A 15469-nucleotide genomic window follows, 5' to 3' on the forward strand; every position below is an offset into this window, starting at 1 on the left:
GCCACATCTCCTTTTATTTAAAGTTCCGCTTAGCATCGGAAAATGTTGAACATGTTCAGTTTGTTTTGCTAGAAAATGTTTTCACTGGAAGAAGATAACAAAATTTCAGTATAAAATAGAAAACAGCACCTTTCTTCTTCACTGCATCTGTGATAAAAATGGATTTGAAAGTGCAATCCAAGTCTATTTCATTTTCACAGCCTTTCACCTACTAGTGACGGAATCAAGGTGGTGCAATAGCATTGGAGGAAAAGGTGGTTCTATGTGAGACATGGACCATGTACTCTTGAAGGAACTTATCTGTAAAGCCTGTTGTGTTAGTATAGTGTTAAAAAGATAAATATTTGAATGATTATGCCTTCATGTCTTAATTCTGTATCATCAGCTCCGCTTAGGGTCAAACTCATCATCAAGACATCATTTTATATTTAAGAGCTGGATTGATGTAACCCACATGACTCAAGACCAGGAGTTAGAAGATCTCTGGAGATATCCATGTATTGATATCACGTTAAAAATATCAGTAAATTTGATAGATAAAATTGAAATATAACTTAGCAGAAACAAACATGGTGCTAACTGGCAAGACATATTTTTTCTCTCAAAATATTTGTACAAAGAAAGGGTTTACATGTACTAGAATCAGAATAATGTCCTGTTTAATATGTATTGCTTTTTCTTTGTAGTTCCACTTATGTGATACAAAGGAAAATAATTGGCATATTAATATCATATCGGCTAGCTAGTTAGCCATTCAACAAAGAAGTCAATGCTAGTTGAAATAATAGTGTTTTGCAACTACTGTAAATGGAGCTACACTCTCATTGATCAATAGGTCATAAGAAAAAGACCTGAAGATCAGACATCACGTTACACTGAAAATACACATGTACACAAACACCTACATAAAAAGATTTATTCATATAATTCAGGTTCTTTAAACTCTATTTTATGGCACTGCCACCGACTCCCTAATAAAAACATGTTCATTCAATCAATAAATAAATGTTTCCGAAACTGTGACTACAGCTCTATAAACCGTCTGCGATATATATCAAGAAGCCTATAATATTAAGAAAACCAATAGAGCTGGTCAGTTCTCTTTTATTCTCATATTAATATCCGCAGTTTATTATTTGTTTTTCATTACTGTAGTATGTACTAAATTAAATATACCCTGTTCTTTCTTTCTTTCTTTCTTTCTTTCTTTCTTTCTTTCTTTCTTTCTTTCTTTCTTTCTTTCTTTCTTTCTTTCAGGTAGTGTCACACAGTACTCAGAAACCATCATTCTATTGTGTTGTGTATTTATGTATTTTATTTTTATGTATTTTGGCAATCAGTGCATTGTTTATATATAAAAATAAATAGTGCATAAAAAAAAAACTCTTAGGACAGAGCTAATACTATTTAACTTTTTCCCCGTTTTAAATCCTATAATGTAGTTTAGAACACTTGGCTAGCTCAGCTGGGAATATATATTTTAGTGGTTGAAAATATGTGCATTTATTAAAGAATAAACCTGGCACTTCCAACTGCTGAAAAAAGTAAAAATGGTGTAAATATGTTTTGATGGTGTGGTATGATCTGGTAAAATATGCTAGCATAAGGACCGTGATAGATTTTTAGTTCGAACAGAAAGAAAATCTAATTATAGAAATATGTCATCATTAAAGCCACTTACATACAGTATACAGTACCAGGGATCTGCATGGACAGCCCTTGACTCATGGGATTGCTGTGGATGTGGCCGACCTGGCTCAGCGATCATTTGAAGACTATAGCTGGAAGGAATTAGTGTTGGGTCTGTGGTGAACACAGAAATTGCTCTGACCTATTAGTTCCTCAGAAGCTCATGGTTGCTTATTTCCACTCAATTACATACTGTTGTAGAAACATTTCCATTATTTACTGTCCAGTGTCACCCAAATGAGTCTGAGTTTCTTCTTCATATCATTTCAGAGACTTTTTCCTTTCCACCATCACCTCCGGCTTGCTCATTAGGGATGGCTTTTAGAGATAAACTTAAACTTAATTTAAACTTTAATCTTTAACATTTTATGTAAAGCTGCTTTAAAACAATAGCAATTATAAAAACTGCTATTCAAATCAATTGAATTGAATTGAATGTACTATCAAACACAAAATATACTGAAATAATAACACCTGCTGTGGTCATGCTCGCTTTCTTTCATACGCACCTCATTTCTATGCAACAAACCTTCTTACAAAGGTTTTTCAACATCTATTAACCAATGTACCCTTAGACAGTAATAATAAAATTTATAGAAGAAAAAATGTCTGTGACCCCTCAATGTTTTGGTGATCGAATCAAATAAACCAAACATGCATCAGTTCATTCTAACACCTAAAAACATTTGTATGCTGCAGTCTATTATGTAGGGAGTGATCAGCTTTAATTGCCCACTGATCAGCCTAAAAAGTTTTTCATTATTAAACCTATAGGCTTATGCCAAATCCCCAAGCCTTATATCATACATTTTAAAGACCCAACACTTATTAAGCAAGCATTTGAAATTCACATTGCATGGCTTTGCACCTTTGATTACAGAAACAGAGTATGATGTTAGATAAGTGCTTCTGTTTTGCCTCTCTTTCTGCTCTGTCACCCCTTTCTGTCTTCAGGTGAGTCTGTTTTCAAAAGATATCTGTATTGAAAAGAAAAACCCATTGTGTGTGAGCGAGATGCCAGTAGTGATTGTTAGGTGTAATCTCCGCCTTGGCTGGTGGACCCAGCAGGAGTAACTGTCTAACCTGTATCATGCTTCCATGCTAGCAATGCTTCATCCTAACATTCTGTACTTACTCTGAACCATAGAGATTTCTAGAAATTTTCTCTCACAAAACCCATTAGGTTTAAATTGACTTTATTGTGTAAGCCGTTATTTAGAGATTATATTAATATTTAAAGACATCAATGATAAATACGATAAATAAGCTATAACAGTAAAACCATTGACAGGTGAAGTGATCATCATTGATTATCTTGTTAAGATGGCACCTGTAAAACAGGTGGGATATATTAAGCAGCATGTGAGGAATCAGTTCTTGAAATACGATTTGTTGTAATCAGAAGAAAGGGACAAGTGACTTTGACAAGGTCCAAATTGTGATGGCTAGACAATGGGGTAAGGGCATCTTTAAAAAAGCTCATCTTTTGGGGTGTTCCTGGTGTACCTAACAAAAAGGGTCAAGGAAAGAGCTACTGTAGCACAAATTGCAAATCTGTGTTGGCTACGAAAGAAATGTGTTCGAACACACAGAATGGTTCGAGTGCCCATGACCCTTGTCCACCTACTATATTGCTGCAGACCAAATACACCCCCTCTGTGGTGTATCTCTCTTTCAGAAAAAAATATTGCACCCTGCAAAAATTATTCAGGAATGGTTTGAGGAACATGACAAGAGTTAAAGATGTTGACTTGGCCTCCAAATTCCCCAGATCTTAATCTGATTGAGCATCTGCGGGATGTGCTGGACAAACAAATCTGATCCATGGAGACCACACAACTCACAAGACTCACAACTAACAGGATATTAAATCTTCATGGACCACATGGTTTTGCTTCATGCCACTGAACATTGAGAACTGTAGGTTTACTATATCTTTGTTCTGTTGATGTATCAATAATGAATCTTTTTGTGGATTCAGTAATGACTCAATGTATGAGCAGGAAAAAAAAAAAACAACACAAGATATTTTAGTAACGTCTATTTTTTTACTGACCATCGATTCATTAGTAGATTAACTCTTATAAGAAGGAGAGTGTGTGAGTGCCCTGCGATGGGTTGGCACTCCATCCAGGGTGTATCTTGCCTTGATGCCAGATGACGCCTGAGATAGGCACAGGCTCCCCGTGACCCGAGCTAGTTTGGATAAGCGGTAGAAAATGAATGAATGAATGAATGAATAAACTCTTATAAGCACAGATTAATGCTTGCAAAGATTGTGCTTCCCAGATGTATATCTGGATCAATAAGAATGCCTCAGGTTCAGAAATGACATTTTATTCTGTAGATGATAATTGCTTTGTTCATCTGCCAGTAATTGTTTTTATTTGAATTTCATTATAATATGCAAATGGATACACTATAGAACTAAATATAAACTCGACATATCCACACCCTTTTTTTAATTGTAGGTGTTTCTAATGGAAAAATATGAAACCGAGATGAATCATGACAGATAATTTCCCACCTTTAGTCTCATAATAACCAACAAAATGTGAGTGAAAAACAATTAAAAATTTTCAAATTGTGAGGGAATCTCCTGAGGAAAGCTCCCTTCAAGTCCTTTCACATATTTTGGTAAGATTTAGATCTGCACAAAGCCATTCCTTTGTTCACTTTTATACTTGGATGCTGCCACCACCATGCTTCATTATGCGTATGTCTTGATGTTGCAGCATATCTGTAGTTTTAAATGTTCCCCAAAATCTTCTACTTTGGTCTCATCAGACAATAAAACATTCTTCCACACGGTTTAAGGACATTTATGCATGTTTGGATGTTTGTTTTTTGTTTGTTGTTGATGAAAGGGCTTACATGTACCTTAGCACATAGATGACAATTAAAGATCATAAGAGATATTGGGTACATGCAGAGTGACCAGGACTTCCTACAGCTTCTCTAATGTTGCTATAGGTCTCTTGGCATCTGCTAATGCTTTTATTTAAAATATAAAAAATCCAAGAATCCCACAAAACAATTAAGTTAGCATCCATCATAGATCTTTTTTGGCACTAACTGCTCAGAGACTCCACTTCAGACGTGATGATGCATCATTAGCAGCAATATGAATAATGGTAGTGCAAGGCCTACTGCCGTTAAAGTGTAGAGGAGTGTATTTGCTAAAATGTCTCTCCGTTCTTCAGTCAGTATACACACACACACACACACACACACACACACACACACACGCACACACACACAAGCTCACTCTCCAGGTTTATAATAACTGCGGAACAGTCTGTTCAGCTACAGCTTATAAATATAAGTAGACAGCCTTACCCTCTTGGCTGCCATAAAATGTGATTAGAATTGAGGGAATGCTTGTAATTCCTAAAATTCCCATTCTTTATTAGTTTGTGAGCAGCAAATCTGCTTTAAAATATGTGTCCAATTAAAAGGCAATTAAAAATAGATGCAGCACATGACCATGCTGAACTTTTATCTCGAGGGTCTTCACAAATAACAGTTGGCGTTTAATGTTTATTTAATGGATTATATTTGGAGTTCAAAGTTCCACAGAGAGATCTGCTTGTGCTTCAGTTTCTCCCTGCTGCAGCAAGCAGAAATCACTTGATATTGAAGAAGAGCTATATTACCATTCCTTCAGGCTCACTGATAACAATGTGACTGTAATGGCCAAAAATTATGCAGCGTTTTTAGCAAAAACGTGTTGGTTACCCGTCACATTGCTAGCATCGCACTATTTATGCAGCTGAGCTTCATTTACTTTTCATCATCTCAGGACTACTTTCATTATACAAAATACAAGTTTTCATTACAATCTGCATTGTAAGAATCACAGCCAAACTTGTCACCATGACCTTTTCATATTAATTCAAGATTCATTCAATAAAAAAATTCAAGAGTTTGTGTGATGTGTTTGAGTTCAATGTGTGGGTGTTTTCTCTCTGAAAGCAAGCCTTGCTTCTACACTGCAAAAGTCCAAATTGATTAGTAAGATTTCTCAGGTTCAGAGATCAGATGAATGTATTTATACACTTGACATCCAAGTGAGTCACCATGACAACAATGATGTCCAAGTTCCTCTATAAATGGTGGCAAGAGCTGAACATTTGTGATACTTTTCTCTGACTCTTTGGTTTGTAATATAATCCCTGGGTTTTCTTCTCTCTAGCTTCTCTCTTGCCCTGGCTACCATTCCAGTGAACAATGGGCAATCATGTTGCTGTTCAGAGACGACTTTGACATTAAGAATCCTACTATTATAAAAGCTTAGGTCATAGACCTATGTAGCACATGTATAGGGGAATATATTTATCATTTATTATTATCAGATAAAAGGTGGAAAATCTATCTTGGTTATATTATTACTTAACAAATACCTGCAACTAAAACTGAACAATGTATACTTTTTTTCATAGCCACTGTATATGTAGTTATACTGTATATACATTTGCCTTTTATAATAAAATTTCAATTTTTAAAAATGACTAGCAGATTTGTAAGGCAATTATAATGTAGTCTGTAGTTCGACTCCTAAAATAGGGGCTTTCAGGTTGTTTCAGATATAGCTGTGGAGAAAATGTGCCATATTGGTGCACAGTTCTTAGTTAGTTATATGGTGCGGTTCGTTTATGCAGGTGAGAATGCAGCAATCGAACTCTGGTGCGCACCAAAAGCGGACCAAACAAGCATACCGAGACCTCCTTGAAGAGGTGGTCTCGGTACGCTTTCAAACGAACTCTGGTACGGTTCGTTTGTGGTGAGAACACGGTCCGAGAACGAATAGACCTAACTGCAAAAAGTATTGCACATTTTGGACTAAACCAGCTGCCGTAGTGGGTCGTTGGCAATATTTTCGGAAGATGAGCATATCACAGTTACGCAAAAGTAATGCTCGCCGCCTCCTGAAGTGTCTTGCGATGCGTCTTCGCCATTTGCAGTGCATTAAAATGATATTTTCAAGCCGCATCCGGGCTTCATTCTGAAAATTAAGACTTTGCATAGAATGCTATATACAAGCGATGTAGTAGACTACAACCACGAACATAATTGCAGCGCGCAGTCGTCTCTCCATGGTGTACTGTATGCTGTATTTTCCTCTTTTTGTTTACTTCTGGAGTTTCGTTGAAATTTCCCGCACGTTTATTCTGACCAATCGAGAACCTGTTTAGGAAATACGCTCAAAGAGATGTGGCCAATGAGTGATGTGGATGTTATCACATGACTGCATTTTGGTTCGTTTCAACTGGTGCGGAACAGAACGATCAGTGTGGTGTGAAAAGGAACCAAAACTGCTAAAAAGCTACAATGTATCATTTTTTGCTTTTGGTCCGGACCAAATGAACCGAACTATAGGTGTGAAAGCACCCTTAGACTTGAAATAAACAAAAGATGAAAATACAGGAAGAGCGATCAAATGCAAATTCTTAAGGCTTAATCAAAATAATCAAATAGTCAGGTGATGTTAAGAAGTAACCAAAGAGCTGAATATCATATGGTATTCAATCAAATCACATTGAAATATATCAACAGAACTAAGAAGTAAGGTTCAGTAGTGTTACAGATATGAGTGCTGGGGCAAGACTTCATAAACACTTTATATAGGAGAGCCTTTGCCATTTTTGGTCTGTTTCAGTGGTTGCATAGTCAGACCCTTTTTCTTCACATCAAACTTTTTTTTGTAATATTTACATATCAAGACCCTGCACATGAATCCTATATTTACTAGATATTAACTAAATATACAATCATATAAAGTATCACATGTAGTGAAATGTTGGGTTTTGTTTACTGTCCCTGTCAGTATAGACTAAGCATAAAAGTTAAACCAAATTAAAAACAAATGAAGCTGTACAGTAAGAAAGTGGAAATATAGACAGAAAATCTAAAAGTATATGAACACAGATGCATATGCACATATTATGAATAAAGTACAGATGTGTGCAATTGTTCAACATATGCCATACATTATATATATATATATATATATATATATATATATATATATATATATATATATATATATATATATATATATATATATATATATATGCAAAAATTAGGTTGGGGTATTGGGTGTTGAAAAAAATCTGTGTTCTAACTAATATCATGGTTGAACCAAATACTAATACATTATTTAGAATAAACAGATAATGTCTTCTAAATAGATATTAATTTAGACTTCCTAGAAATATCCAGAGAGTGTGTTATGGAAAGTAGAGGTGTACATCAGTGTACAATGTTTCGGTTCATTTTGATTTCAATTGGCTAGGTCATGCCCAATTCTGGTTAACTCTATATCTGTAGCAGTAAACGCAGTTACATTTGCTGGCATGGAGCTGATACGAGTTGTCGAAAGAAAGAAGGAAAGAAAGAAAGAAAGAAAGAAAGAAAGAAAGAAAGAAAAATGCTCTAAACACTCTTTAGTTAGATCTTGAGTGTTCTTAGTTAGACCCTTAGACTTTAAATAAACAAAAGATGAAAAAACAGGAAGAGCTATCAAATGCAAATTGTTAAGGCTTAATCTACAACACAAAATAGTCAAATAGAACCGCTCAAGATCTAATTAAAATTCTAAGTGAAAATCTGAAAAAAGTGTCTAATAATGTGGTCAGTGTGTTCAAACACACTGGTCAGTTTTCAGCTATGATCCTGTAGTGGTTCCCTTCCATGTCAAAGTGGCTGACAAATAGTCATAATTGCATAAATCTACAGTATGCAATACTGTGCATCTACTGTAAAAGAAAGGTCTAAGCAAGTGTCCATCGATAGTACTATACCTAGTGGCAACCAGATTCAATTCAGATCCATATGAACTTGTCAGTGTCTATGTCCAATGACACTTCAGTGACAGAGTAGAGGACACCTTAGACACACTTCTCCTTATATATTTGTGCAGCCTCCTGAAGAATAAGAGAATGACAAGTTGGCCTCCAGCTCACAATGTCTGAATTCTTTTCATCTTTAAAATTTTAGACTAGTTTTCCAGAGAAAGGCACTTCTGAAAGTACATTTTCCCCTCCAGCGAAAGATTTCTTCAGCCCCCAACGTGTTACTTCATTTAAGCGTGAGGCAGCCTGGCATAATGAAAAACACATTTACATGTCTTGTCATTTCCAGTCATGATTTTTACTTTGGTATTATGGTATTATGAGAAACACCGTATACATGAAAATCATTTATTGATACTTTGGCACTATAAAGTGTTATAATATGCTACCTTCAAAAGCTTAACTATCAAATGAAGTGTCAATTTTTCATTCTATCATTTTTGTTTGTCTAGCAATAACCTACTCTAATCATTGACTCATTAAAACATTTCTTCTCTTCTGAAAATTTAAGAGAGAGAGAGAGAGAGAGAGAGAGATGGGTAAGGGAAGAAGTAATACTACAACCTGCAGCAAACACAGTCTGAGCATTGAGGCAATTTTTGCAGGTATTCGTCACACACCATCACAGATCCGTTATGCATCATCATGCTCCAACTTAGGAAAAATGGGTTGTGGCTGCAGTGCCAACAGCAGCAGCTTAGCATTTGCTAGCTAAGAGGGAGTGGAATGTGCAAATAGAATACTATTTGAAATTGCACAGATCTCACAACAAAATACACAGAAAACATAAAAACATTCAAAACGGTGCTTTAGCTAGCTCGATAATGTTAGCTGCCTAGTAATTTGGTGTATTTGAACTGCACAAGCACCACAGAGAGAAAGAGGAGTCACATCAGAGGCTAAGGGATATGACTAGAGTGATGCTTTTTTGCCCAAAAAATGTTTTAGCTATCTAGATAACATTACCTGACTAGCTCACTTTGATCCCTCTTGGCAACAGACAGATCAGGTTTAGTTTGATCCTGTGTGAACAGAGTGCCGTGGGGTCAGAACATAGCTCTCAGCTCTTGCTAAAGGCGTGACAGTTTGCTCTTTCAACTGCTACTGACTTGCAGCTATATGCTCATTAATGTTTTTCATCCTCATAGGGGAAGAAATCATCTGTAGATACTGAGGGGGTGATGATAACGATAGCTGATAATTATATCTTCAGAGTTTGAGGATATAATTATATTCTCAAGAATACTTGTTTGGCATCCCAAACTACATGCTAATAAATGTGTAACCTAGTGCCTTAACCACAGAGTCAGCACTGCCACAGATTAGAAGTTTACTAACCAAGTCCAAGTCCTCAAAATCCACAGCCTGTGTGATGAATGACCAAAAAGGAGGGAATGATCTAGCAAATACTGTGTGAAACCTTTTCCAAATGAAGCTTGTGTGACCTCTGGCTGTCGCTTACTTGTTTTTAGAGCCATTACGCTCTGGATGGGGGTCATTTTGTTCAAAAAAGTCTTCTCTCTAGAGACTCATTTACTGCCTTCTACCCCAGCTCAGCCTCAGAGAATTGTCCTCTTGAATGAAAGAAAGGGAATGCCCCCACTCATTCTTTCAGTAGTGCTCACCACTTTCTGTCTCTCAGAAATAATTTGCTTCATTATTCTCTTCATTTCTTTCTCTTGCAGTTGCTGCAGACGCAAAGGTGCATTCAGACTAGAGTTGGATGGTATTTATGAACACAATCAATTTTATTATTCTCTAAGTTTTTACAAGTCTTTAAGAAAATGCGAGGGAGGTAGAAAATCTAATGAATCAACCGTTTTTCTAACCTTGATATAATCTGACTTATCAAAAGTAGTAAGTAGTCTTACATCCTTCAAGCGTTTTGTAGCACTTCTTGCTAACTTCCGCCATTTACTGAAGGTCCCCACCCTCTCGCTTAAATCCTTTAACTCCTAGAGAATCTACTTACCGAGTATCACTCTGCATTAAATTAATCTTAGACATCCAAACCTTACTACAGCTACCATTAAAAAATTACAATTGTAAAGGTTGCAGAATTCACACGAGCAACTGGTTAGTTCAAAAGTCTGCACCCACAATTGCGTCATGGTTAGTTAATCAAAGAACGTTATCTAGTTAAACTGCTAACATACACTAGTAGGCCTTTGAATAGTGTGCCGCTGGAATGAGTCCTATAACCTTTCATTCTTTTTCATTCTTCTGAAGTCAATGTATTTTTTTTTTATGTTTTTTTTTTTTGGCTAAATGCCTGAAATAAAGTCTGTGGATAAGAAAAGCTAAAAATATTTTCACATTCTATTCAAAAGACATAAAAATACATCAGTAATAACCAACACTTTTTTCTATAGGTTGACGATAGCCTCACGTAGCCAAACCAGCAGTGACCAACGACTGCCTAAGAAGGTGTCTAACTGACATGTAAAGCAAAAAATCACAGTTTATTTTGTTCAGCGTCATGTTCACTGAAAATTTAAATTCAATATCTCTAAAAAACAGACCTCTGTGCAACCATAAATTGTTTGGTTAAGAAAGTCATACAAATACCATGAACTTCACTTAATTTGGAACCATTTAGCTGTAGTCATTGTCACATTCTTTGATGAGGGAAGTGGGGTGTCACTATGGCTTTTGTTTCCAGACAGACACACATCTCTCCCAGAAATCCTGTAGAATGTAACCAATCAGATGACAATTTCAAAACTCCTGAAGTGTTTCCAATTTTTTGTACCATATGCATCAAAAGTTCCGCCAATGGTTTGCGGGCATGGCTTATGAGGCTGAGATTAGTATGACGCTGACTTCCAGGTTGGCCTTCAAATATGTGTCATACCTACAGCACTCTATATAACAGATTTTGCTAAAAAGCACAAAAGCAATATATCTCCATGAGCTCTATGTTAAGGCCTTGAACCTTAAATGGCAGACAAACTATACTCACAGAAACAGCCAGAGAGGAGAGAATTTGATTCCATGTGCTCCCTTTACCAGACTTAAATAAAATATCCTTGCAGTTTTCACACTTCTAAAGAAAATGTTTGACTGTGGTACAGTATGACCTACCAGCAAAAAATGTTCTAAAGCTTACTTGTCACTGCATACTTCTATAAAAAAACAAAAACAAAGATGAAACAGAGAAACTACTCTATTTGCAAAAAAAATAGTGAAATCATTCATTCATTTTCTACCGCTTATCCGAACTACCTCGGGTCACGGGGAGCCTGTGCCTATCTCAGGCTTCATCGGTCATCGAGGCAGGATACACCCTGGACAGAGTGCCAACCCATCGCAGGGCACACACACACTCTCATTCACTCACACACTACGGACAATTTCCCAGAGATGCCAATCAACCTACCATGCATGTCTTTGGACCGGGGGAGGAAACCGGAGTACCCAGAGGAAACCCCTGAGGCACGGGGAGAACATGCAAACTCCACACACACAATGCAGAGGCGGGAATCAAACCCTCGACACTGGAGGTGTGAGGCGAACGTGCTAACCACTAAGCCACCGTGCCCCCCAATAGTGAAATCAATGAACTGTATATTCTACAAATTTATAGTACTTTATAATGACAGAAATTAATAAATAACTACTCAGAATGTTACCTCACTAATTACCTCTGTATCACTAGGCCAAAACTGCATCTCTCTGCATCTCTCAATCTATTAAAACAGTGGAGATTTCCTGATGTCAGGATTGCCGGGTGATGAGGATAATTACCTGTCAAGCACAGGCAAAGCTAGCTTAGCCTCATTTTCAAGTCCTTCTAATCTGTCAGGTCTCTGCAGCACTGGAAAGTAGCACCAGTGCCTTCCTAAGCTACAAATGTATGCCAAATGTGGGTGAAATTTCATGTTGCATGCACTTCAGATCCACTCAAGTGTACAGTGTTTATACACACTGGCCCAATACCTAAACTGATCCGTTTATACATATGTGATTTATAATGGGAACAGGTTAACAAAGAATCTTTTTCCATCTGGTTCTAAGCTGAAGCAAATCCAAATGTTAGTTTAATTAATATCAGTCCTAAATGAGGCTAAGAGCTGGTTCAGCAGCGGTTCAAACTCTATTTGCTACTGGCTCCAAGCCACATGCTGAATGAATATGTAAAAGTAATCCACAAGTAATTTTCTAAAGCTAAACATAAATCCACATATACATATAACAATATTCATTCACCACTCCTCCTACTCCTCATTACTGTGTCCATTTGCTGCTGGCATAAGCTCTACAGTAATGCTCATGAGCTCTGTGATCCCAGGTCTAATTTTACTTTAAATCATCTAATGACATGTCTTCACTGGTGTGGCTTCAGCGATGCAGTTGGTTGAATTTTCAACTCAGCGCTCCAGAGGCCTTGCAACAATCCTGAGCTCAGGTTACTGTCCGAGTGGAGTGGATGATCTATCCTCATCTGCCTAGGATTTCTGGGTTGTCCAGTTTCATCCTGCCTCTTAAAAATATGCTGGTAGGACAACTGGATATGCTAAATCACCCTTAGGTATGAATGTGTGTTGGGGCTAAATATGTGTTTGCCAAGAGCTCTGTTTCGTGCCAAGTGGTCCTGGGATTGGTTCCAGATCCACCTTGACAAGACCAGGATTAACCAGTTACCGAAAATGAATGAATTAACAAATGAAATTTTCTATAACGTTGCATTAATAGATGCTGCTTCTATAAATATTAGTCATTTATAGCTCCATGGCTTCAATCTCTGCATTGTGGATGTAACTGCTACTTAACTCTTGTTACCAGAGGCCTAAAAATGGAATTTGTGCCATTTGAGATATCCATGTTTTGCACTGAATTTCATTGTCATTTCCACTCCCAAATGGTTTTACAGAATTTACAGCTTTTTTACAGAAATATTGTATAGTATTTTTCTTTTTAATCTAACCTATTAGGGCCAATATATTCATAGAAAAGATCCAAAGACAGTAATTTTTCATACACATTTTAAATTTCAATCCCTAAAATTCTGTGTAAGCTTATCCCAACAGTGTAAACATTTCTCACACTGAAAGCCAATATTGTCTTGTCTAATTTTCTATCAGACTTGCAGTGATAAATTCATTTGTTTATACTGATTGAAAACGTCTGATAGGACAAAAGCTCGTTTAGTGGTTAAAAGGGTTAATTCCTGACTGTCATGAACATCTGGCCATGCTCATATGTCAGTACGGTTCCTAAAATTTTTTCCCTGTTCTTTTTTGGACATTTTTCTTGGGGTTGTAAGTCACTGTTGGCAGCCGTGGAACCATTTTTTTTTTCTACTTTTATTTTTAATGCCAATGCTTCCGTATGACACATTATTAACTTAGACATAATCCTACCGTTATTAACTGCTCCATTAAGCTAGCATCCTTCACCATGTACACTTAAGTCATGGAAAAAAGTGTCACAGGTTTTTTCCTGTAATGTGTCAGCTTCCAGAAACTGCGTGAATCAATCAACCTGAGGTTTCAAACTTGGTAAACCGCCCCTGCTTATGGCAGCTTTAAGTATTAGCATTTGAGAAAGTGGGTCAGGATCAAGAAATGTGGATAGTGTTAAGCTCCTTAAGTATGCTTCAAAATTGAAATTCATATGTGAAGAAGAGGCACAGCAGAAGAGAAAAGCATGCCAAATATGCAAATATATGTAAATGAATTGAAGTTGAGTTCACCCACTTGCAGCAAAAAGAGTAAACAAGACCTTATGGGACTTTGTGCATTTAACTTTGATTCTGAACTGCAGGGTATTATCATTATTTTACCCTCTGGTGGATAATTGCTTGATAGCCTAACAATCAAGTATAGAGAATCATGTATAATAACAGCATTATTAAAGTTTAGCTTGCTTTAATTAAGAGTCCAGGACTCCTTTCTTTTGCTATATTCTGCACTAATTGCTAATTAATTCTTGTACTGTACCTGTTTCCTACTTTCAGGTAACAGGCTAGTTACTGTAGTTAAGACTTACTGACAGCCTTGGTGTAATATCAAAGCAAGGCCATATTATCAAGCTGTAGTTGTTTATGCCTCAAAATATCCTTAATGTAACCTACAGAAAACATCATATATCATTTAAAGAAAATAAGATTTAAAGCAGGAATGCTTTGTGCAATAAACGTAGCAAGATATCATGCATTTTCAAACTTCTCCTTAAGACACACTAGGTATTCCAAGTATTTGTGAAATGTCACTATTAGCACATATGATTCAACATACAGTAAGTAGACATCAAGTAGACAAATCAGGTGGACTAGTAGTGGCAGTGGGTGACAATTAGGCACATCAAGGAGCCTGAAGAAGAAGTTTTAAAATGGCTACGATAATACAATTACAAATGAACAGACCTGACATTCGAGTTTTGTAACAGCAACAAGATTGTAAGCAAACTGTCACCAACAGCAATAGCCCCAAACGTGGACTTTTAATGTGTTGAGATTCGGCAATGACAGACCCATAAATCTCTCTCCATCTTAAACATCGTCCATCTACTTAGAGGACAGAAGGAAATACAGCCAAATGCTTGCTCAGCATCAGATCTTGTCATCTGGCACTAAAGTCAAAGCTTCAAAAGTGAGAGTCAAGAAGTCTTATAACAAACAGTATTAAAAAACAAACAGTAAAAAAGCAAAGCAGAAAAGTTCAGCCTGTTTTTTGGTAGTACAGCTGTCGCAAGCGTTAGCTATTATCATTTTTTTTTCATCTTTTACAAGTTACTGATCCTAGACTATGGCCGCTTTCCAATTTTTAAAAGTTCTTCCACATAATAAAAGCCATTTGTTATAATAAGTAAGGAGCAGTCTACTGAGACAAGAAAAAAATTCAGTGACATGCTGGGGATTTCTTCCCACTGTCTCTGATGTGCAACATTAACAGTAAATAACACTCCCACTCAGAACACAGATT

This window comes from Tachysurus fulvidraco, chromosome 4 (genome assembly GCF_022655615.1).
Source record: "Tachysurus fulvidraco isolate hzauxx_2018 chromosome 4, HZAU_PFXX_2.0, whole genome shotgun sequence".
NCBI classification, from domain to species: Eukaryota; Metazoa; Chordata; class Actinopteri; order Siluriformes; family Bagridae; genus Tachysurus; species Tachysurus fulvidraco.